Here is a 23,609-nt window from a genome sequence, read left to right as displayed (position 1 = left end):
ACACGTAGTTGCAGAATCATTTTTAGCAGGCTTAGGTGATGGAATGTTGACTTCATGACAGCATTTTCTTTGCGGGCTGGAAGAGCACTCCCAGTCAAAGAATTCATTGATCATGGCTGGTGTCAGACTATCCACTGGGCAAAGAGGATTGAGCCTAGTTATTCATGCAAAATCATAGGTATGTGCACACCTTTTACAGGGTGTATAATCAGAATTTGTTTTCTCGCCATTTAAGCAATTGCTGTTTTTATGCATCCATTGGTGAAAACGTGAAAGGCCATTGCCGGTGTTAAGAAAGTTCCGAACTTCGTCTTTTAGCTTCTGATGGTACATTATTTTCTGTGATGACGAGTCTTGTGGGTGACCAGGATATTGGCGAGTGCAGTCATGTAAGTGTTGAATAGAGTTGGGGACAGAGCAAGAACTTGAGGTAGCCCGCACATGAATTTGGTGCCTCTGGAGAGGAATTGGTCTGTTTGATAGTCGTTATGGTGTTTTTCAGGAATCAAAGTAGTCATTCTGTTGAGGAGGCTATTATGGTCAAGGCAGTAACAAGCTACGGAGAGAGAAGACAGGGTTTGTCCTGCTCCCGGATGTGTAATTCTACCCTGATATTTAATAGCATGGTGTCCCTGCCCCAATGGGTTCTAAACCTTGACTGAACGTCACCTAATCGTCTGTTTGACTGCATCTGAGAAGACAGGTGGTAGTGTTTCTAATGCCTTTACATCACCCAGTAGGCTCAACATCTGTGTGTAAATAAATTGTGGTTTAAAACATATACATACCACTAGGCTGGAACCTAACGGTGTCTCCATTGATCTACATTGGCAACTTCGATGTTTTTGACCTAGATTTAGGACATGAGAGGCATTCGGAGTGTTAAATAGTGTGTTCCTGGGGTTGTTACAACTGTTCCCGACTTCCTTTTGTATTTAGCAATATGGATAAGCCCCGTTTTCTGCCATAATTGTATCACTGAACCATATTGATGTGTTACTGGAATCTGTGCTGCAGGAGGAAGTTGATATTGCTCCTCCCTTCTGCACTTTGTTGAGATCACTTGGTTTCACAACAAAGTTGCAGACCTATTACATTACCAAAGTCGGGCAACAGCTTTGAGCGCAGTAGTATTTACATTTTTATCTCGGGCTTTGAAATTTCACATTTCCTTTTTTTGGCTGGTGTCTTGTGTTTCTCCTATTCTCCCTTTGCCTTTCGTGCATCTTAAGGGGGCACTCTTCTGCAAGCTCATTTTCCTCCTTAGTCAACGGGTTGCCTAGTCTTTCATGCTGTACAGTATCCAATGTGGTGCTTTTTAACCCGTACAAGAGGATGTTTGAATGCAGCATTGTTGGTACTTTCAGAAGGCGTCCACGTCTCCTTGCTCTAGGAAATGGAGCAGATGCGAAAACCGCTCCAGAGTTTGTCTGCATGAAGATCTTGTGCCAGGCCTTCTTGTGCTTCTTCACCTTTTCATTGCCTGTACTTACTTGCCTTGTACTGTAATTGGGTAATGTAAATCCCTGTTCACATATAAATAATATATATTACACCTACACAACTTCAGCTCATTTGTTGATATGTTGATGGCCTGTGGTTAAAGCAGCAGGAAGTTTTTTCATGATATGGCGGTTAAGAAATAAAATTTTTCTTTGCCTCATTAAAATAAGGTAGAAATTGGACACTGAGCAGTTTGGAGGAAGACGAAAGAAGAAGTACTGCAGTGTCGGGCCGGTTAGGGAGAAAGCACATTGAAAATGCACGGCCAGAGTGGAGTTGGTGTGGCCATTTCAGAATTATGTGCATTTTAACCCCCCAGGCGACGAGTCGTCCCGCCCCGAACCACCTCACTGTTTCCAACAATACTGCGCGCTTTTACCTTAAATCACCACTGACAACATTGGTTTGGTGCCTGAAAATGTTGCAGTTTATTCATCAACATAACATTTTATACATTTCCCAAAGTTCACGGCAGGGCTTTAAGTGGGATGAAAAAACTGGGGGGTCTCTCAAAGGGGCGTAGCCAGTGTAATTAGGGGCGTGGTTTTAAAACACTTACTTTCAAAATCGGTGCTTAGCATAGTGTGCCGCCCAACATGTATTTTGCTGTTTCTGTCATTGCATCCAGATATAAGATACAACAAGTAACATCATACCTACAACATGTCAGGACTATTGGCTTTGTCAATGGTTATTAGTTGCATAAGATAAATAAGTTGCAACTATGACGTGTTACATATAATATTGAAAACACTTCCCCTTAAAACCCTGGTGACCCTAACACAATGTTGCTGCTCCTGCAGTTTAAAAAAGAGAAGGGAAATCCAGAGAGAAAATGACTCTCTTTAAGGATTTCCCTTCCCCTACAACGCTCACCTGGCATGACGTCATGTCATAACTTCTCCACTAGTGAGAAGTAAGCAGTGTGGGCAGCGCACATCGATGTGCCTGCTATCTAGAAACGGGTCTCTATCGGGCTCTGGCACCCTGGCACTTTTTTCCAGACTGCAGTGACAGCTGTCACTGCAGTCAGGCTGCGAATCGCCTGTGCCAAGGCTCAAAACAGAGCCCGATAGAGACCCGTTTCGAGGCCCCCTGGAAAAAACTGCCGGTGCTCAGACCCCTTGAGACCCGGCCCACTTAAAGCCCTGGTTCACGGTCATGTTCTATTGCTCCTTGCAATTCTTTTTCTTGCCTTATGGACCCAGCCTTCTCAATATCCTGGGAGGAGAGGGCCCCCTTTTTGGGCCTCCGAATCACAGGTCTAGGCTTAAGCTTGCTACCGATTTCGGAGGGTGTCTGTCTGGACCTGCCTGGGCTGCAAGTGCCGTCCCGCTCGCCCTATACTCTTTCGTGGGCCCTCCTTTCTCCCAGGGGTCCCTGTCGTGTGGCATCCCAGGGACCTTACTTGAGCATCTACTCTACCTTTTACTGAGGCGGAGTCCTTGCCATCTACTCCCTCGGTACCTCTGCCGTGTGGCATCCCAAGGGTCCTGCGGGAGCATCATATGTATTTTTTCTGGTGGCATGCCGCCCCTTGGCTCCCTCGGTGCCCCTGCCGTGAGGCATTCCAAGGACACTGTGAGAGACTTCCTTCTACCTTCTAGTACTCCTCTCTTTCATTGGTTCCCTTCTAGCCCTGTCCTGGGCCTGAAAGTGTCCCAGCACTTACTGTAACGGGTGCTTGTTTTTGGGGCCAGTGCATTGTTCAGCAATGTCTTCAAGCCCAGTCCATCCGTGCCCACCTCTCTTCCGGCATGAGGGTCATCCTTTTGTCTGCTGTTGGGGCAAGTGTTCTGAATTTCTCCCACTGAAAATTAGAAATGGCATCCGCAACTGTGTTGTCTATTCCTGGGATGTGTCTCGCCCTAAGTGCGATGTTGCCTTTCAACTGATAGCCAACTGGCTTGTGCAACAGGGTTGCCACTGCTGGGCATTTTGCTGCCCCTGTGTTGATTACGCTGTGGTCAGACAACCACGCAGTGGTACAGGCAATCTGTCTACTTGCCAGCTGCTGGGCCCATATGTGGAAAGCCAACACTATGGGGCACCGTTCTAGCAAGAATATGTTTTTTGTCAGTCCGGTGCTGTGCCAGGCATCTGGTCACTCCCCTGCTGACCATGCGGTCCCTAGGATTGCCCCAAAGCCGTAACCCCCTGCTGCGTTGGTGTAAAGTTCCAGTACGCTTGCCTGTACCCAGGGGTCTCGCCATATCAGGGTGCCAGGAAGCTGTCCCACTGCTCCAAGTCCTCCTTCCCCCCTTTTGTGATGCGGACCCTGTGGTGTTTTTGTGTCGTGCCCTGGTTAGCCATGCTAGCCACCTCGCAAATGTGCACCTGGCTGGGATCATCCTTGTGGCGAAATTTAGTTTTCCTTGTAGTTGTTGTATCTCCCCCAGTGTTGCCTTTCTTTGCTGCCTCAACTTTTGTATGATGCTGCGCAGGTCAGCTACCTTATCCTGTGGCAACCTGCATATCCCGGCTACTGAGTCCAACTCGATTCCCAGGAATGACAGTTTTGTGGTCGGGCCTTCTGTTTTGTCTAGTGCCAGGGGATGCGTACTCCTGCGCCATATGTATAACTTTGCTTAGCTGTGTGACACAAACCTTTGTGCCTGCTTTCCCGATAAACAGGAAGTCATCTAGGCAGTGGACCTGCCCGCCTCTTGGCGCTCGTGCACCCAGCTCCCACTCTAGGAAACTACTGAAAGCCTCGAAGTGCACGCATGATATCTAGCACCCCGTGGGTAGGCATTTGTCGTAATTGTCCCTCTAACTTGAACTTTAACAGGTGGTAGCTGTCTGGGTGTACTTGCAATAGCCTGAAAGCTGCTTCTATGTCCGATTTAGCCATCAGGGCGTCCTTCCCTTCCTGTCTAATTAAGTCCACTGCATCGTCTACGGATGCGTATGCCACCGTGCAGGTTCCTTGGTCCAACCAATCATTGATGTAATCCTCTTCTGGGTGGAATAAGTGATGTATCAGCCGGAATTTTCCCGGCTCCTTTTTGGGGACCACCCAGAGCGGTGACAACACCATGTCTTTCAACAGGGGTGCATGGAAAGGGCCGGCTACTCGCACCAGCCATACTTCCTTCTCTACCTTTTCATTTGCCACCCTGGGGTTGTCCCTCACCGACTTTAGGTGCAGGCTCTCCCACGCGCCCTCGGGTCCTTTATAGGGGATTGGGAAACCTTGCATGAAACCTTTTGCCAATAGCTGTCTATCCTTTGTTTTTGGTAACCTTGTACTAAGTGCAGTAGTCTGCCTGTTTTGATGGGTATTGATAGCGTCTGTCCTCCGCCCCTTTCCCTGCTGCCCCTGCTTAGAGGGGCATGCGCCTCACTTCTTTGCATTGGTCTTATCTTTGCCGGCCCCCGGCCCTGTGTTCTGTCTGCAGCGTATGGTGGGGTGGTTATCCCTGCATGACCCACAAGCATGCTTGAACTTGCATGACGCTCCCCATTTGCATTCATCTTTGTCGAATTTCCAACATGCTTTATTCGACTTGGTCCCTGCCTGGTTTTTGCCCTAGAAGTCTTTCGCTTGGCACTCAAATTTGCCCTTACTCCCATAGGGATGAAAATTGTTCTCTTTGGTGCCTATGCCTTCTCAGGATGCCACCATGTGTTTTGTAAACCCTTCCATGTACTGGAAGTCCCATTCCATTATTGGCCATTCTTTCATCTTTTCCCTAAACCCCTCATCGTATTGCAGCCAAGCATCGCCCTGATACTGCGGCTGCGCCTAGTGCTCTTTCTGCTCATACAAGAAAAGTGCAGCCGCGCTCTTGGGGAACTTCTCAATGAAAACGCATGCTAGCGTTCTAAATGCCTTCAGCCAGTTCTCTATCGATCTATCTACTCTGGGCTTTCTGGGTGCCCTCCTATCCTCATCCTTTTTAGGTCTCGCCTACACAATGCGCATGCATTGCATAGGAGGGGACCTCATATAATCAACTTGTTTTTTGGGCCAAAAACGTGCACGCATTGCATTGCCATCAATGGCACGTGAGGCGATCTATTTGCGGTCGCGCGCGCTGCCAAATGGCAGCAATTATCGCTCCCGCAAGTGCAGGCCCCCCATCGCACGAGCTTGTTACCAGCATGAGCTAGTACAAAAAAATCTACAGTAACCAATGCTGTACCGTGCCCACGCGCTTTCCGTCCTCTGATAATACTTTAATGAATGTAAAGAGGGCCACGCGCATTAAACTTGCAAGCTGCTGACGACTGGTAGAGGTAAAGGACACAACCTTCTTCAAACACTACTTTGCCATCTGCAAAGAGACCTCGAAAAACACACACAAACCAAGCTGTCACGGCGGCGTCATGCTTTTGAAAGAAGCTTTTATAAAAGTGGTGCTCCAGCGACCCTCTGCGCACCGGAGCCTCGTGGCCGACACGTGGGTGCTCTCAAGAGAGGAACGCACTGTATCCGCACGCGCTGGCCTTGCGATTACACAGCGGCTGTCAGCGGGTCCAACATCTGCCGGGGTAGCCTTGTATGGTGAAATAACTCCTTTCTCCTTTGGGAAGGGCTGAGCTGGAAAAATGAATCACTTTAACTCAGGCTGGACGGGAGAACATTCCAGAGCGGAGATGCTTCTTGGAAGGTTTGGCGGGATCTAGCGCCTGCGTTGCGTCTTCAGTGCGCTGCAGAATCACCCATGGATGCCCGCTCTGACAATAAACTCAGGAGAGCGGCTATGTGCCGGGCACTTCTGCTAGGGCTAGTGTACCCACAGCCTGCACAAGACTATATGTGCTTAACATGCACTGCTGAAGGTCTGCAGTGAAGAAGCACTCATGCCGTCTAGAGTCTCTGGGCAACCAATCCCATGTTCTGGAAAGGCGTAAGTACGACAATGATTCTTTTTATTTTATTTTCATGTTAAGGTATACAGTATCGGCTGCAAAGTTGGCCTGTGTTTTGGAAATCGGTGCTCACCACTGTTTGTATTCATCGGATTTACAATGAAAGTAAATCAAATAGGACTATTTTTGCATTCGTACCAATCCCTCCGCCGCCAAGGCCCATTTCATCATTTTCCCTGCAGTTCCAGGCGGGATTTTTCTGATCGACCGCTACGCCACAGTCTATTAATTGCACATGGACTCATAAAGCGCAGGAAATACAAACACAAAATACATTTTGGACTGAGGCAGGTACCAGTACATGCGAGGACTTGGAGTTGAGTCATCCTAAGCACTCGGCTCGTGTCAAGTAAACTACTGACACAGTCTGCTCATATGATAAGTGATTCTTTGGCTACACGTTCATATAGTGCAAGTATACATTTTATGTGGCATTGTATATTTCATGTAGACATAATAAATCGGGGGCCTTAATCAGGGAGCCCCCGTTACTTGGAGAGGTGATACCATGCCTTAGAATGGGAAATAACACCATAATGTCACCTATTTTCACCAGACCTATGCAGCATAGTGCCATGTATCACAGAATTTCTGCGCACAATTCTACCACAATTTTAGCTCGAAAAAGATTGTAAGGGAACAATGTATGGTGTTTTTGCAATCCAAGTACATAAATTCCTAATTGTGCCTAAATCGTGATTACCACTATAAAGGGAATGCAGACCCTAGGGGTTATCACAGATGGTATGTTAATGTCCTTTGCACTAGAGGCTTTGATTTAGGAATGTGTGAGCTATCCCTACAAGCACATAAATGTCATAATTCCCAACGTGATGTCACTGTTGCTAATCAGACCTTTAAATGATAATTTTATCAACCGTATCTGGATGAAATCTTATTCCGCCTTGCAAGCAAAATTATTTTAATTAAAGGGTAAGAGCTTAATAGCATGATACTAACATATGTCCATACTACAAAAGTGATCTTTAGCTATTTAAAACAAGCATAAGGCATTGTCATTTACAATGCCAATAGCTCAAACTCGCGTAATTGTGAGACCTATTGCATTGCAAATGCCTGTTATCCTGTGCCGTCATGTTGAGACCTGCTTGGCGCACCTCCAATAGTGAGAAGATGTCTATGAATTTTTTTCTCCAAATCCTCTCCTAAACTGTCAGTTGGATGAGGTTGGCAAGCCCGATCATTTTTGTTGTGAGATGGTCGCTTGTGGAGGGGCGTTGGTACTCACTGGCTGGCTTTCTGGTACTGTCCTGCCCTTCTCCGCCCTTGTTTTTATTTGGGCAACCCGCCTTCTACCCCCACTGTTGTTTCTCCCTGTTGGCCCTGGTTTGTCGTGCCTGCAAACTGCCTCCTATACATGTTGCTCCCCCTGCAGGCCGCCCTTTGTTCTGGTGCCAGGCTGCCACCCCATGCGGTGCCCCCTGGAAATGGGGCCATGCCTGGCCATTGCCACCAGGGCATCCACGGTGCTGGCTGTGCTGCCCACCTGTTCCAGGATTCCCAGTGAAATTCCTGCTGCCCTTGGCCTAGCCCCGCTTGCCATGGGGTTGCATGGGCCAAGCTCCTTGAGTGGCTAAGTTATTTCCCCCAGTTGTGCCCCCATATTAACATTCCGCCCTATGCAGCCTCGCACTCTCTGCCCTTCATTGTGCCTTTGCGCGCTTTCGTGTGCACATGCTTCCCACTTTCCTTGCCGTTTCTGTCCTAGTTTCGCCTGTATCTCTCCCGAGGGGTCGCCATGCTGGCTACAGACCCCTCCTCTGCGCTGCTCTCCTTCGATTCCGAGCTGCTCACCAGCTCTGGAGTTACTGCCCTCTTGTTTCTGGCTCGTGGGGTGTTCCTTCCTTTGTTGCCAGTTCCTTTGTTGCTTTTTTGCAGGGGCTGCGTTTTGGCTGCATGCCCCTTTGTCGCTGTTTTCCTCTGGCTTTTCTCAGGGGCAGCTGTTGTGGCTGCATGCCCCTTTGTCCCTGCTTTTCTCTGGCTTTTCTCAGGGGCCGCCATTTTCTTTGCAGGCCCCTTTGTCGCTGCCTTCTTCAGAGGGGACAGTGCTGGGGATGCCTGTCGCGGCCTCTTCCCCTGGGCCCTTCCATGATTTGCTGGTCCATCCAACTCCATCCCTTTAGCGCAACCAGGGCCTTGGCTTGGTCCAGCATGGCTTGGAGGTCCTCATCTAGGTCCGGTCCTGCTCCCTCGCCGCGTCTCTTTGTGGCTTTCTTTGCTGGCCTCTCTTGGCTCTCCCTAAACCGTGCCAGGGGCTGTGATTTTCTCCCAGTCGCACTTTTCTTGCTTGCCATTTTTGTTACTTCCTTCTCCAGCAGTTCAGTCCTGTGTGCTCTTTCCCAGCTCTTCAGAAAGTAATGGGCAGTAGATTGCACCCCACTGTGCTCTGGTGCTTTTTCATGCCTTTTGTTCTCACGCCTCCCTCGGTTGTACTTTTCCTCTTCCACCCATTCTGGATCTGCGGATGCAAGGGGTTTCGGCAAGGTAGAGGTTGGCATAGCGGAGGCTTCTCTTGGGTGCTTAGAAGGAGACTCTAATCAAAGAAAGATTGTTAGTTGGAAATTTCATTTGTACAAAATCTAGTGAAATTCAGCCGTTAAAGTTAGTTGAGCTAACTATAACTCGCGCCCCCGCAATGCACTGCTGATGTCACATATTAAATCACTGATGACATCACTGATTACATCATCCAGTGACTGTGTTTCTGTAAAGTTTAAATATGTTATATATATATATATATATATATATATATATATATATATATATATATATATATATATGCCACGGTGTATTGAAGAATGAGGAATGAGTGTCTGAATGGATGATATAGTAGGTGTGTGACTGACTGTATAAGTGAGTGATTAAACGTGTCTTACTGAATGCATGGGCTAGTGACTAAACTGTGTGAATGTCTGTATCAGTCTGTCAGTTGGTGTGTAAACGGCTGCATGGGTTGGTGAGTAGCTACATGAGTGTCTAGATGGGTTGATTGGTTGTCTGAGTATCTGTATGGGTGCCTGAGTGTCTGGGTGGGTGGGGGTTGGTGACTGTGCGTAGATGTGTGAGTGGGTGATTCACTGGGTGTATGGGTTCAAGAGTGTACCTGTGAAGGGCTGTATGGGTGGGGTGACTGTGTGTATAGGTGTGTTGGTGAGTGAATGGATGTCCCAGTGGTACATGTGTGAGTAACTACATATGTGAAAGGCAGTATATGTGAGTGTTGCGAGTATATAAATGACTATGTGAGAGTGAATGATTTTGAGAGTGGCTGTATGGATGAGTGTGTGCTTGTATCAGCGATTGTATAAGAGTAAGTATATCTTATCTGTATGAATAAGTGAGGTGGTGTGTGTATAACTGTATAGGTGACTAAATGGGAGTGTAATTGATTCTTTGCATGACTGACTAGGTGTGTGAGTAACTATGGATGAGTGACGGTGTGAGTGTCTGTATAGGTGTATTAGTGCATGTGATAGTGCTGTATTGATGAGTGACTGCATGTATGAGTGACTGTATGGATGAATGAGTGGATGTGTGTGACCTAAGAATCAGTGAGTGGGTATGTAGTAACTGGTATGTAGTAACTGGTATTGGTGTATCTATGGTTTCGAAAATGGTAGTCTGTATTTTAGAGTGGGTGTATCAAAGGTTACATTTGGGTGTTAGGAGGTGCATCTGATTATCATGTGGATGATGTCATCAGTGGTGTAATATGCCTTCATAGGTAGAACATAAACAGAAAGCTGCAGAAAGACGGAAGACAAGTGCAGAAAGAGACAGCAGAAGGAGGCAACAGAGGTGCAGAAAGAGGCAAGAGGGGTGCGGAAAGAAGCAATAGATGTGCCGAAGGAGGCGAGAGGGGTGCCGAAGGAGGCGAGAGGGGTGCCGAAGGAGGCGAGAGGGGTGCCGAAGGAGGCGAGAGGGGGAGGCGAGAGGGGTGCCGAAGGAGGCGAGAGGGGTGCCGAAGGAGGCGAGAGGGGTGCCGAAGGAGGCGAGAGGGGTGCCGAAGGAGGCGAGAGGGGTGCCGAAGGAGGCGAGAGGGGTGCCGAAGGAGGCGAGAGGGGTGCCGAAGGAGGCGAGAGGGGTGCCGAAGGAGGCGAGAGGGGTGCCGAAGGAGGCGAGAGGGGTGCCGAAAGAGGTGAGAGGGGTGCCGAAAGAGGTGAGAGGGGTGCCAAAGGAGGCGAGAGGGGTGCCGTGCCGAAGGAGGCAAGAGAGCAGAAACAGGCAACCGGTGTGCAGACAGAGGCAAGAGAGGGGTACAGAAAGAGGCAAGAAAGAAGCAGAAACTTGCAACAGAGGTGCAGAAAGTGCAAAGAGGGGTACAGTAAGAGGCAAGAATAGTGCAGAAAGAAGCAAAAGAGGTGCAGAAAGAGTTAAGAGACCTGCCGAAAGAGGCAAGAAAGGTGCAGAGTCTTCTGGAGTTTTGGTATGTAATACATACATTAAAAGTATGTTAGATCAGCCCGATCAGCATATACTTATTTTGAAAAGTCAGTCACATTTTGGATTAACTCGTCGGGCAACAATTCATTTTTGGGAGTGTTGGCATCCCGAGTGATGGCATTTTGCCCCCTAATATCTTAGTCTACAAGAGGAAGTTTTGAGCATAGCGGGGCAAAGAAGTTCCCTTTCCACCCTTCACCAATGCACACCAGTCCTCCAGGGAGCAAGAGGAGGCTCAGTAATGACACCAGCTGTAGCCCTAAAATCTCATGAAGTTGTCATTGTTTGAGGTCCAGGACTTGTAGTATTGATAACAGCGGCTTGAGCCCCTTGTTGATCAATAGGCTTCCATTGAAGCTGAAATGTCTGCCCTAATCTTGCCAGAAGAGTTCTAAAGAATCTCCCAGATGTGTCTCCCTGTACTACTTCCTATATTGTGCTCAGTCTGCGTGTGACTGGGCCATTACGTCCGGAGTAGCGTGGGCAGTGTCTTTCTTCTGCAGCACTTAGGTGCAGCTGTGGGGCCGTTGCATCAGAGATCACATCATGGGGTGTGCCTGCACCTCACTGAATAGGACTTAGAGTGCGTGCAGGTGCAGTGTCAGTGTTATGTATGGACACACTTACCCAGTGCTTTAAATGGAAATGTGGAAGTGTAGGTACTCTCACATTAAATGTATTGTAGCAGTGCTGAGAAGAGCAGATACTCTCCCTTTCAAAATAAAGAGGTGCAGGTACCACGTGTAAGTACAGTTGCATTAAAGGATGGCCACAGTGAATGTTACCGGGCTTAGAACGCAAGCATGCAATTATTTCATACAGTACTAACAATGGCTGGACAAAAATGTAGCTTGAATTGCTGCTGGTATTTAAGTCACATTAGTTTTTACACTGATGTAAAGGGTATTGTGCAGGACCAATCACTTGTGGTTTCACCCTTAATTGATCCTCTTGATGGGTCGCCTCAACCACTGGTGTGAATCCTGCCCCATCGGTATGAGCAATGCGGGCACACAGTGGTTATCCTTCTCATATTTTTATTACAAATGCCATTTGGCAGGGCTGAATCTGGCTGTTCATGAGGAAGTGGAAATAATCCTTCCAACTTGGCGGTTTCTTTCAGTGGTAGATGAAGTCTAGTAATGTAGTGTATTGTGCTCAAAATGGATGAATCAACATGGTTGGTGACTGTACATAGATGGTCATGTGCTGTGCTGGTTCGATATCTACTGTTGAGACAAAAATGCTAGCTCCCACACTCAACAGATGGGTGTTTCCACATGATTTATGCTACAAGGCCAGTATTCTGCCAATGCAGGGATGACTGGGGATGAGTGGGCTAGCAGTGTGCGGCTCCCTGTGTTCGATGATCCCTGTAATCATAAGGTTGTGTTCTTTGCCTCACTGCTACCAGGGCAGGAGACTGGGTTGAAAGAAATCCAGTAAGGGTGAAAAACTGGCTCTTCAGGAACCTAGGTGCAAATACTGTTGGCACATGGTGGTCTGGTTGGGGGTTGCCCACCTGTGATCTTGCAGTCATGGGCCAGAAAGGAGTTCTCTCCCTTTTGCGGTCCCTATACCATCTCTAGAACTGCCAGATGTGCACACATTTGAAGTCTGGCAGGGGCTCCATTGCTGAGCACCATTTGGAAAGGATGGTAGTTTGCATCATAGCAGTTGGGACGAGTTCTCTTAGGTCCTGGGCACAATTCTATGAAGCTAAGTTGGTGATCCACTTCGGATTGTTTTTGGGGAGAGGTTTGTGCGGGAGGAGTAAATGCCCTCGCGGTGTAGATTATGCCTCTGATATCCAGATAATGTATTCAACATTTGACCTAGATAGAGGTGGGCACATGATGTTCAGGTGCCTAAAGGAACTTAGCTCATTAGCTCTTTATCCCTTTTGTTTCACACTACATCATTTTTATTTATTTTATTTTAGAAGTTTTATATTTATTTATTTTAAAGCTTTATAGAGCACAAACAAGATCCTTGCGGATATCAGAGCGCTTTCCAGTGTTCAGAGTTGCATAGTACAAATTATCCAGGTGTAAAAGGAGGGGTAACATGAGCATGGGACAATGGAACGAGTGCAAAAGTGCCATGGCAGGGTATAGTGCTTAGGGCTAACGGATAGCCCCACCAATGCGGGAAATATCGTTCTTCGGATTTGCTTAGCGTCTAGTCAAGTGAATTTTGCCATGACGATCGCTTTTACTTCCTTTTTGAAGGAGACGGTGGACGAGTTCAATCTGGTTTCCGGGGGAAGAGAATTCCAAATCCTGGGTGCCATTCCAGAAAAGGTTCGGTTATATGTTTTCTTTTTGTTGAATCTTTGAGGTTTTAGAAGTAGGTTGTCGGCACCCCTAGAGGATCTAGATCCACCGGAGATTTTCAATTTCTGGGCAAGGTAAAGGGGAGCCTTGTGGTGTAAGGCCTTGTGTGTCATGCATGCTATTTTTAGCTAAATTCTGGCTTCCAGCGGGAGCCAATTTAAGGATTTTAGGTCAGGGGAGATATGAGAGCATCGTTTCGAGCCTGTGATGAGTCTAGCTGCGGTGTTTAATGAGGCTCTCAAGGGAGCTGTGATGACTTTTGGGGGGCCGCATAGAGAGACACTTCCATAGTCCACCCGCAGGATAACTAGCGCTTGTACCGCTGTTTTGAAGTCATTGGCTGGCAGGAAAGGCTTTAGCTTCCTCAACGTGTTAATCTGGAAGTTTGCTCCTTTTGTGGCGTTGCTAATGTGTTTGTGCATCTTGAGATTGCTGTCCAGAGTAATACCCGAGGATTTTGCAGAGTCAACGATAGTAGGTTGAATGTTAAATGCAGTGATATGTTGGATTAGGTCTTGCATAAAAGGGAGATTAGCCGGTGGGGCGATAATGAGGAACTCTGTCTTTAGGGCGTTCAATTTGAGGTGGTTTTCTGCCAACCAATTTTGGGTGTTTTTGAGCGTGGTATTAAGCCGTTTAATGTCTTCTGAGATGTTGATCTTAAGATAAAGTTGAGTATCGTCAGCGTACATATGGTATTGCACGTTGGATGCCTGTAGCGTTTCAGTGAGTGGCTCCATAAACAGGTTAAAAAGTGTTGGGGATAGTGAAGACCCTTGTGGAACGCCCAACCTTACTGGGGCTGGTTTGGAAAGGTTGTTGTTGATCTTGAATTGTTGTGTGCGGTTATGAAGAAAGGAGGAAAACCAATTTAATACTACTCCAGAAAGCCCCATCCTAAGTTTGAGGAGATCTATCAGATTCTCGTGCTTGACCGTATCAAAGGCTGAGGATAGGTCTAGAATGATGAGTAGGCAAGATTCGTTCTGGTCCAGGATTTGTAGCGCATCATCGATGATGTGAGTCATGGCAGATTCCGTGCTGTGACCTGCCCTGAAGCCTGATTGGTGAATGTTAAGAAGGTCAAAGTGGTCAATATGCTTGGTCAGTTGTTGGTGTATGCATTTTTCAAGTAATTCGGCTATGGTAGGGATATTGGAAATAGGGCGGTAGTTGTTAAGATCAGTGGGGCCAGCAGTTGGTTTCTTTAGGATGGGTGAAACCTGTCCAACTTTGAGGGAGTTTGGAATGCAACCTTGAAGCAGTGATGCATTAATGATTTTGGTCCATACCGGAAGAAGCAGCGGTGATAGGTCTTTGACAGCGTTAGCGGGAAGTGGATCGATGAGGTGGTTGGAAGGTTTCAGGGCATTGAGAATCCTTCCTATGGCCTCTTCAGTTTAGGTGTGAAAGGAGGACCATGTTGCTTCGTTTTTAAGGTCATACTTGGAGGGGATTTGGAGATGCGAAGCGGGTAGAGAAGGGGAGTTTTGCATAGGTGGTAGCGAATACAATAGGCGATCCTTTAGGAGATCATCCTCGATGTTGACCGTCTTCTGAGTAAAGAAATCAGAGAATTGTTCGCAATTGGGTTGCTGATGGTCTGTGTTTTGTAGCCGTTGGGGAGCATCCTTGGATTGAGCTTTGATTAGTTCAAATAGCTTTTTAGGGCGATTTTTTTGCTTGGTCTAGTTGTTGGCTAAAAAAGTCGGCTTTGGTGCGCTTGATCTTTTTGTAGTAAGCATTTCTTTTTTTTCTTAGCAACTTAAGGTGATTAGCGGAAGGGACTGATCTCCATTTACGTTCAAGAGCTCTGAGAGATCGTCTGTCTTCGTTGAGCAGGCCATTGTACCATGGTTTCGAGTCATTGGTGGAAATTCTCTTAAGTTGAAGGGGGGCAAACTCATTAATAATTGAGGTCATAGAGTTGAGGTAGTGGTTGGTAAGGTCATTGACGTCTGAGATGCCAGCCGGTGGTAATAGCAGGTTGCCGGTTGATAAGGGTAAAGAGTTTGGGTTGAGGCGTTTCAGGGACCTTTTCCATACTTTTGGTTTTGTGGCTTGAATTGAGTTATGTATTACTGTTTCTTTGATGAAGAAGGTGATAATATGATGGTCGGACCAGTCACAAGGTTGTATCGCTTCCTATTGAATGATGTCGTTTTTGGAGATAATTAGATCCAGGGTTGATCCTTTCTTATGTGTAGGGCTGTTGCAGGTTGGGTAAGGGCAAGATCATCAAGGAAGTTTTTGAGGCAGTTGACCACTGAGTCTTTGTTGTCATTCCAGTGGAGATTGAAGTCACCCAGGTATATTTGGGTGTTTTGTCGTCCGTTGTTGGGTGAGATCAGATCCATGAGCTGTTCTGAGAATATTAGGTTGTCGCCTGGTGGATGATAGATGATATGAAGTGAGCAAGCTGGTTTGCCGTTGCTGCTCACATTTAGGCAGAAGTATTCGCAGGAGAGGAGGATCGGGGATATGGCTCTAGTAATAGTGATGCTACTCCTATGTATACAGGCTATACCTCCCCCTATCTTACCGCATCTGTCTAATTTGATGATGTCGTAGTTCGGGGGGACTATAATGTCCATCAGTGGGGTGGAGGATTCTGTTAGCCATGTTTCGGTTAACATTAGAAGGTCAAGTTCCTTTGAAATGATGAGGTCAGCTATGTCTGCAGCATGTTTAGAGGCAGATCTGCAGTTTAGGAGAGTGCATTTAAGCTGGGGAGTGAGGCGGGAGAAGGAAGGGTCTTGGGTGAGGGGGACACTTTTAAGATTGCTGTCTGACCCCTCTGTTGTTGTGCCTGGGTGCTCCGAGTGGGTTGGGGGGAATAGTAGATATGGTAGATTGAGTGGAGGTAGGGCATTTATTCAGGAAAGGTTCGTATGAGTGAAGGAGAGATAAGCGCTCACTTTCAGAAAATGGATTGATGCTTCGCTTAGGGCGAGAGAGTGTGTTGAGGAGGGGGACTGAGTTCCAGGTGGGAGGCGTGAGTATAGGGGTGCGAGTTATGTGTTGTGCTCGCTCGTTTAGATTAAAGACTCTTGAGGAGGAATTGTGCCATGGTAGTCTCGAGATCAGGGATTTGAAAGATTGGAGTTCATATTTTTTTTTTTTTTTTTTTTTTTTTTTTTGAAAACCTTTATTGTGACATAAGGCAAATACAATTGCAGGCCAGCAAGAGCACAGTCGGCCATTATCACAGAGACGGTCAATGCAAATCAATAAGTCAAAACACATACATCCCGCCTCCTCAATTCCACATCAACACCCAGGATACAGTTGCACCATAATGGTACCAGGATAAGAGAGGGTTTTATTTTTTATTTTTTATAAAGTTCAGAGATAGAACAGGATCCGATGTCATATAATCGAGTAACACCAGAGGTAGGGGACATCACAAATCAGGATATGCACATTCGGGACCACTGCAGGCGGGGCGCAGGCACTAACGCGCACTAAACAGGATAGACAACAAATAATACATTACGCCCCCCAATGCAGCACACGCCCGCCTTCTCTAAAAAGGAACTAATATAACATCCCCCATGCAGGCTTGAGACATAAGAACATCCGGCAAGCCACCTACTACTCGGAATCCCAAAGATAAGAAAAAGAAAGAAAGGAAAGAAAAAGCCAAGCAAAGCAAGAGAGAAAAAGAGGCCCTAGAAACTGGAAAAGGGAAAGAAAAACAGAGAATACCCCGCACCCTGCACCCCTGCCTCCGGCTACGGCCTCCCCCTCAGCAGAGTGCCTGTCGCCCATTTTATGAAACCCGAGATTTAGAAGAGAGAGAAAAGAAACTACCACCCACCTAGACTAAAAGAGGAACCCAAGCGAGGGAAGGAAAAGAAAGAAATGGAGGGGAGCCCTCCAGCAGTCCCCCGGCCTCTCCCTCTGCAAATAACGTATGTGGACAGGACGTAAAACCCCTCCGCTAAAAGCAGTACAATAGAACAGTGCACTAGGCACAGGATCAGCCCAGCATGGTAACAAATAAGACAATATGCCACACATCCCCCATAAACCCGCAAGCAGGAAGTATCGAGACGGAGGAAACATCATTTATCCTTGTCCTGTCCTGCGCATACCACGATGGCCCACCAAATTGTCGCACTCCAAATCCGCAATCGTAAGGAATAGGAATATCAGAGCAAACCCAGACAGCAGCAATTCTGTAGTGCTGCGATGCGATCGGACCTCATCCGAGCCCGTTCCTGCCAGCGTGATGGACCCAACCTGACGCAATAACATGACTGCCACATCGCAATCGGCAAAGCAGAGCAGGGAAAGATTGTCACATTGTCAAAACGTGGTTGGAGCAGAACCAGAGATACCAACAGCATGGCGTAGAAAGAAAGTCCATCGCTCAGTTCCAAGCAGGAGCCCACGGATAGTTCTAGAACACGAATGTCACCAACTGGAGATGGCTCGTGAGCCCGTGTCCCGGATTCTGGGATATCAGTAGCCAGCACCATATTGTCGCGTCTGGGTAAGAAGTGAAGCATCCCACTGTGCGCCCACGAACCACCCGGGCTCATTAGTTCCGCCACAAAGACAACATCATCCAGCTTATCACCCAGTGAACGGGCATCCTGCTCCAAGGTATCGCGAAGGTCAGCTAGGGCAGCAAGGAGATCGCCAAGATGTAGTTCTGCTCCGTGCCCCCTTTTTGTCAAGCTCCCTTCCTCCATAGGATGCAAATCAGGTCGGGACTCGATTTCACGGATGCAGCACTCTGCTCCCCTCGCTACGTTCCGAGGAAGCACAATCATAGATCGGGGCCGGGGGCACGCGCAGCAGGGCATCAGGCGTCATGGTATCACCAGCAGGGCACCCAAACAGCGGAGACGTAGCCAAAACACAGCCGCCGAGGGAGTCCGCGCTATTAAACGCGGCCGGGCTCAAATTCGGGATTCTCCCGCACTTAGCGGGACGGGTCTCACCGCGGTCCCCGGCGGCAAGCGAGCAAAGTTCCCAAAAAAGCACAAACGACTCAGGGGAACCATGAAGGGTCGATCTAACTCATGCCCCCAATCAGCTGAGCGAGCGATCCGAAAATCGGCCGGTCCGATTCGATCCGGAGCCGACCGGCCCCTCACCGCAGCTGGTGGCCGTTGTTGTTCAATTGATGGCCGGTCCTGCAGTCCAGATGAGTCCCCGGTCTTCAAGCTGCCTCGGGCCGCAAACGCCGCTGTCCGTTTCTCCCCGTGTGGAGGTGGTACAAACCTCGGGGACGCGCCATCGAGTACCGGAGCTGCTCCTGCGCCCGTGTGTGCCCTTTCGAATCAGGATATCAGGCAGAAGGCGCCCTCGGGAGGAGATGGTACACGGAGCCGGGGGACTGGGCGGCCATCTTCGACGCCGGCTTGGCTCCTCCTCTGGAGTTCATTTTTGATATGGAGAAGGGCTGACATTATTTCCTCCAGCCTCAGGTCAGGTTCTGTGGTGAGAGGGGTTGGAGGCTGTGTTATGCGTGTGGGTGGTAGAACAGGTGTAGGTGTGGGTAGTGATGGAGGGAGAGTGGTGCTCGAGGTAGTTGGAGGCGTTGAAGGCTGTGTTATGCATGTGGGTGATAGAAAAGGGGGAGGTGTGAGTAGTGTTGGAGGGAGAGTAGTGCGAGAGAGGGGTGTGTGAGGAGAGTAGATGTCTGAGATGAAGGGGTGGGTGGGTGAGACGTGGGAAAGGGAAGGGACAATGGGGACATGGGGAGTTCGGACGGACTAGCATTATCAGTGTGATAGTGCAAAGTCGAGATCTGTGTTGAGCTGCAACCTCGGCAGGGGTGGGTGAGGAGGGATTGATAAGTGTGGAGAGTAACATTCTGGGGCAATGGTGTTGCGATCAGGAATCAATTGGAGGATGAAGAAGGTGGAGTAGAGGGGGTGGGAGGTAGTATTGAGGGTGTGTGCAGAGTAGTAGAGGGTGGTGAGCACTCGGGGGGTGAAGACTGAAACCAGTCGTCATGTGGGGAAAAGACTTGCTGTAGTATATGAAATTGTGGGGTATGACTGTGAGGGGGAGAGTGATCGGACAGGGTAGCATTGTTGGGAACTGAGACAGGAGAAGTATTAGTGTTCGGAGGTAGGGGGGCTATGCATTTGTGGTGTAGTGCGATGTTAGTTGGCGGGATGGATACTGAAGCGTTGGAAAGACGAAAGTGTGGGATAGATGAGGTGTTGTGGGGGAATGTTGAGGGGGTCATCTTGATGTAAGGAGAGTACGACTTAGCCGTTTGAGGGTGGGAAGTGACGGTAACATGGTTTTTAGGCGGGATTGGCGTGTTGGAGTGTGGTGTATTGGTGGGAGGGGAGTGCTGGGTGCCGACGGAGGAATCCGATGTCAGAGGAGGTAGGTGGGGTAATGGGCTGTCAAGTGTGTTTATATGGAGTAGATGTTGTGAGTGGTGGTATGTTTGTGGTGGGGGTAAGTTGGGTGCACTTCTTGTAGTTCTCAACGTGCGAGTCCGAAGTACGTAGAGGAAAGGGTGGAAGGGGGCTGTTATGCGTGTTTTGAGGTGTGGGTGTTATGTGTTGTGATCTGTTAACGGTGGGGGTGAGTAGGGTGGATGTCTCGTAAGGCTCCAGTGACGGATGTGGGCCAAAGGGTAGGGCTAGGTTGTCAACTTGGTTGGGTGCGGTGAGAGCTTGTGAAGTGGGATTGGATGGGGAATCGGTACCCAAATGGGGTTTGGTCACTAGGTTTTTGATTGCAGGGAAGATGTTATCTAAGAGATTAAGATTGCGGTCTGAGGCTTGGATCAGGATGATGCCATTGTTGTATATGGTGATGGTTGCAGTCGCCTGGAAGAGCAGGGAAGAGGAAATGGATAAAATGAATCCATGTGCTGTTTTCTTCGAGGAGGAGATTGAGAGTGAGGTGAGGAAGGCTTTCCTCCATTGGGCTCTACGTTTTGTGTGAAAAATGAGATCAATGATTGTGATTCCTTTTTGTGATGAAAAATAGGGGTCGGCAAAAAGCATTCAGGGTGTTGTTTTATAAAGTTGTGTTTAAAGCGTTTGGCCGATTTTTATGTGTGGTTGGGGGGGTAGATGACTTTGTAGGTGTGTGTGCATGCTAATTCCATTATCTGGTTAGTGCAGTGTGAGCGCTGGTATGAGATGAGAAGAAATGGGAGGAGGCGGGGACAACTTAGGGGAACTTGGTGTGAGGGAAAGAGAGGTACTAGCGTGTTGAGTGGGGGCGGGAATTCGAGGGTCAAATTTGTAATCCTCAGGGTGCTGGGTGCAGAGTTAGGATGAATTCCCGAGTGGGCGAGTTGAGGGAGGCTGGGAAGAAGATTTATGTAGTCGTGTTGAGAAAATAAAAAAGGGGGTGGGATCATGGGGAGAGAGTTGGAGTGGGGGAGGGGAGCGATTCAGGGTTGAAGCATGTGCACCATGGGATAAAGATGGGGGATTCTAAAAATGCAGTGAATGTCTAAGGACTCTTACTGATGGAGAACGTTCCATGATGGCCGACTCAATGATGTTGTATAGTCCTTTGCCTATATCCATAAGGTGAGTGGTTGATCTGGAGAGAAGATGTACTGCAATGTAGTCCAGTGTAGTCCTTTGTCAATCTCCAATGAGAGCAATGGAGATGAAATGAGTCCTATTTTTCTATGCTCTTTCGGGCTGGTGGGATTCTGGAGGATAGCCAGACTAGTCCTCTTTCAATGTCTCTTGAATTGTAAAGGGAAGGCTAGTCCTCTTTCAATTGAAACTGAAAATAGAGCCAATGAGGTAAAGGAAAGAAATAAAAGGGGGGATAGTCCTTTTTCGGTTGATATTAGTGTAGGTCATCAGTGAGGGTTTAGATTTCGGCCACGGCCATTTTGAGAGAGTAATAGACCAACAAAGTTGAGATAGAATAATGATATAATATAGTGTGGGCTAATGACGAGAGTAAGAGCCAACAAGGAGAAAGGTGGTAATACTTTGAGACAATGAGCTTGATGTGGTCGTCGTATTTTTGGAGTCCTGAACTAGTTATCCGATGTAGGAGGAGGGCTGTAGTTAAGGGGGTTGAGCAAACTGTAGAAATTCTTTGTATTCAGCCTTGTGAGTTTTTACGTACATTTATCCAGAGTATACAGCTGTAGCAGAACAGGGGGGCCGAGTTGATCAGTGGGGGCTAACTGGAAGAGCAGGGAACTTTGGAGACTCGGTGCAGTCAGCGCGTCTCGACGTGGCAACAACGGAACGGAGTTCGGGACTCGCACCAATATCCTGCTATAAGACAGACTGTAACTAGTCCCCAGTGTGCACCGGGAGCCTGTCGCTACAGTGGCATCCCCGGAGCCTTGCGCAGCGGAGCCCTGAGTCATGTCCCGTGTGAATCAGGAACGGGCTCAATCCTTGGACCAGTGTTCCGGGAGGGTGGAGTAGGGTCCGCTCCGGTGTCACGGGTCCCCTATGACCTAGGAGCAGGCTCGACTGTCTGAGGCAGGACCGTCAGTACAGCGACTCTGGAGTGTCTCGTGTGCGGGGGGGGCAACAACACCTGCGGTCAACTCCGACGTTTCGTCCTCCACCGTGGGGGGGGAGGGGCGGCTGGACCCGGAGTCGGCAACGAGAGTCTATGACCAGCCGATCTCAGCTCATTTGCCGAATAATGGAGCAACCCCACATTAGACAAGGGAGTGATCTCTGCGCTCCCCCCAGACTGGCTGCAATAAATCAGAACCAGACCCCAGACACTTCTCTAGGCACTGTCGTGAAAATGTACTTTTGTTACCTGCAGTTCCCGTCTGAACAGTGACGCTGGAGGGTCTCGTGTGCGGGCGGGGGGGGGGCACGAGTGTAGTGTCCTGACTTCTTCGGTGCGGGGTCTGGGGAGTGGACCACCAGCTGCTAGCGGTTCCCTCCGAGGTTATGGTCTGGGGCTACCAGGGAAAGCCCAGTGCATCCTTTCCGGGACGTAAATAGTTCACGCCGACAACAACTGTGGTCAACTCCCGACGTTTCGTCCTCCACCGAGGGGGAGAGGGGCGGCTGGACCCAGGGTCGGCAACAGAGTCTTTGACCAGCCGCGCTCAGATCGATGAACGGTCCAGCACTCCTCTCACAATCTCCGGTGGGTGCCGTCTCATGTCATGTCCGAGAGGGTGGCGTTAGGTAGAGATGCCTCCCGGTTGATATCTCGACTCTCCGATGGGCAAAGCTGCCTCCACAAAGTCTGCCTGACCGCCGGCCTCTCCGAGATCCAGAATCATGTAGGAAAGGCGATGTCCGAATATGCAGGTATCCAAAGGTAGAAGTAGAATTAATCCAGTTACTTGAAGAAAGTCGGTTCCACAAAAGTTCACGCTAATTAGGGATATTTCCAGCAGGAGGATCCCAAGCGTTAGGAGCTCTTTCTCAGGGCTCCGATCCGTGGGCCATCTTGTAACATATTTCAATTTTTTTGCCGATGCTCAAATACGTAGGTTTGAGAAATTGGTCTTAGACCCTTTAATGAACAACGGGCAAAAATCAGCCATTTCACAACATCTTAAATCATTAGCATGTCTGGGAGCTCCTTCTTTAACCTTGTCAATGAAATTATGGAGCACTTTGCACCTTCCACATTTAGTTTGCTAATCTCTTCCCTTTAGTGATTTCATTAGTTTCAGTATTAATGTCTGTATCCAAAGTAAGGCCAATACCTATTTTTAGGAAAATATATTTGCTTGATCAGTTGGAATAGTTTCACTGAGGTTTTTTGAAGTGAAGCTAGAGTCTGATCTAGTTCCAGAAACAAATCACTTAGTAGTACTAAGATAGTGAAAAGTGAACTCTAGCCTTTTCCGTTTGGCTGTGGATTGCCCATGATCCTTTCTAGTCACCTTGTCGGTTTATCTTAGCTTGAAGTAAATTTAGAGTTTTTCATGACCGTGGCAGACCCTCGCAAACCACAGCGAAAGCAAAAATCCCCTTATCTTCCCGATACCCGTTTAACAAAAATGCATTAGCAAATTCAATAGGTTTGCCTTATGTTTAAAAAAAATGCAGGGCAAACATATTAAAGTTGTAACATTTGTTATCTCACTTCGTAAACTGGTGCAATTTCCTAGGATGGTCACTCCAGCACCTTACTTCTTGAAAAAACTGTTTCAAAGAGATCAATTTGTGCGCTGATACTTTTTAGGTCGACCCTATAGCGGCTGCTCCCATGCGCTGCTCGCTTTGCGAGGCATGCAGTATTCAGTATGGTGTGGAAGCTCCATTTAAGCCCTGCCTACTCTCCCCCCATCTTTCATTGGCTTGTGTCTTTGTCCCTTCTAAATTCTGCCTTGCGATTGGTTTATATGCTGTTAGTCCCTCCTTATGGCGGCCATGTTGTCATTTGTATCCTTCAATGGCTACTGGCCCCTTTTACTTTGAGTGTTGCATGGTACGTGTTATTTACATTGTAAGCACTATTTTCGCCGCCGCACCC

The 23,609-nt window shown here is 48.1% G+C and overlaps 1 protein-coding gene across 4 annotated transcripts in view; it reads left to right on the top strand.

Annotated features, from left to right (window-relative positions):
* MRPS33 (mitochondrial ribosomal protein S33) overlaps nucleotides 1–23,609 on the top strand; it is a 36,487-nt gene that overhangs the window by 388 nt on the left and 12,490 nt on the right. Inside the window, exon 1 of one of the 4 annotated variants that reach the window (XM_078668201.1) lies at nucleotides 27–178. The exons of the other annotated variants lie outside the window; for them this stretch is intronic. The gene's annotated coding sequence lies outside the window, so the exon portion shown is untranslated. Of the gene's footprint in view, nucleotides 1–26; nucleotides 179–23,609 lie in introns of those variants that run through there. 4 annotated transcript variants of the gene reach the window in all.

The sequence above is a fragment of the Lissotriton helveticus genome, chromosome 1_1 (genome assembly GCF_964261635.1).
Source record: "Lissotriton helveticus chromosome 1_1, aLisHel1.1, whole genome shotgun sequence".
Taxonomy (NCBI): domain Eukaryota; kingdom Metazoa; phylum Chordata; class Amphibia; order Caudata; family Salamandridae; genus Lissotriton; species Lissotriton helveticus.
The sequence above is the reverse complement of the archived record's forward strand: the minus strand, read 5'-3'. Positions and strand labels throughout refer to the sequence as shown.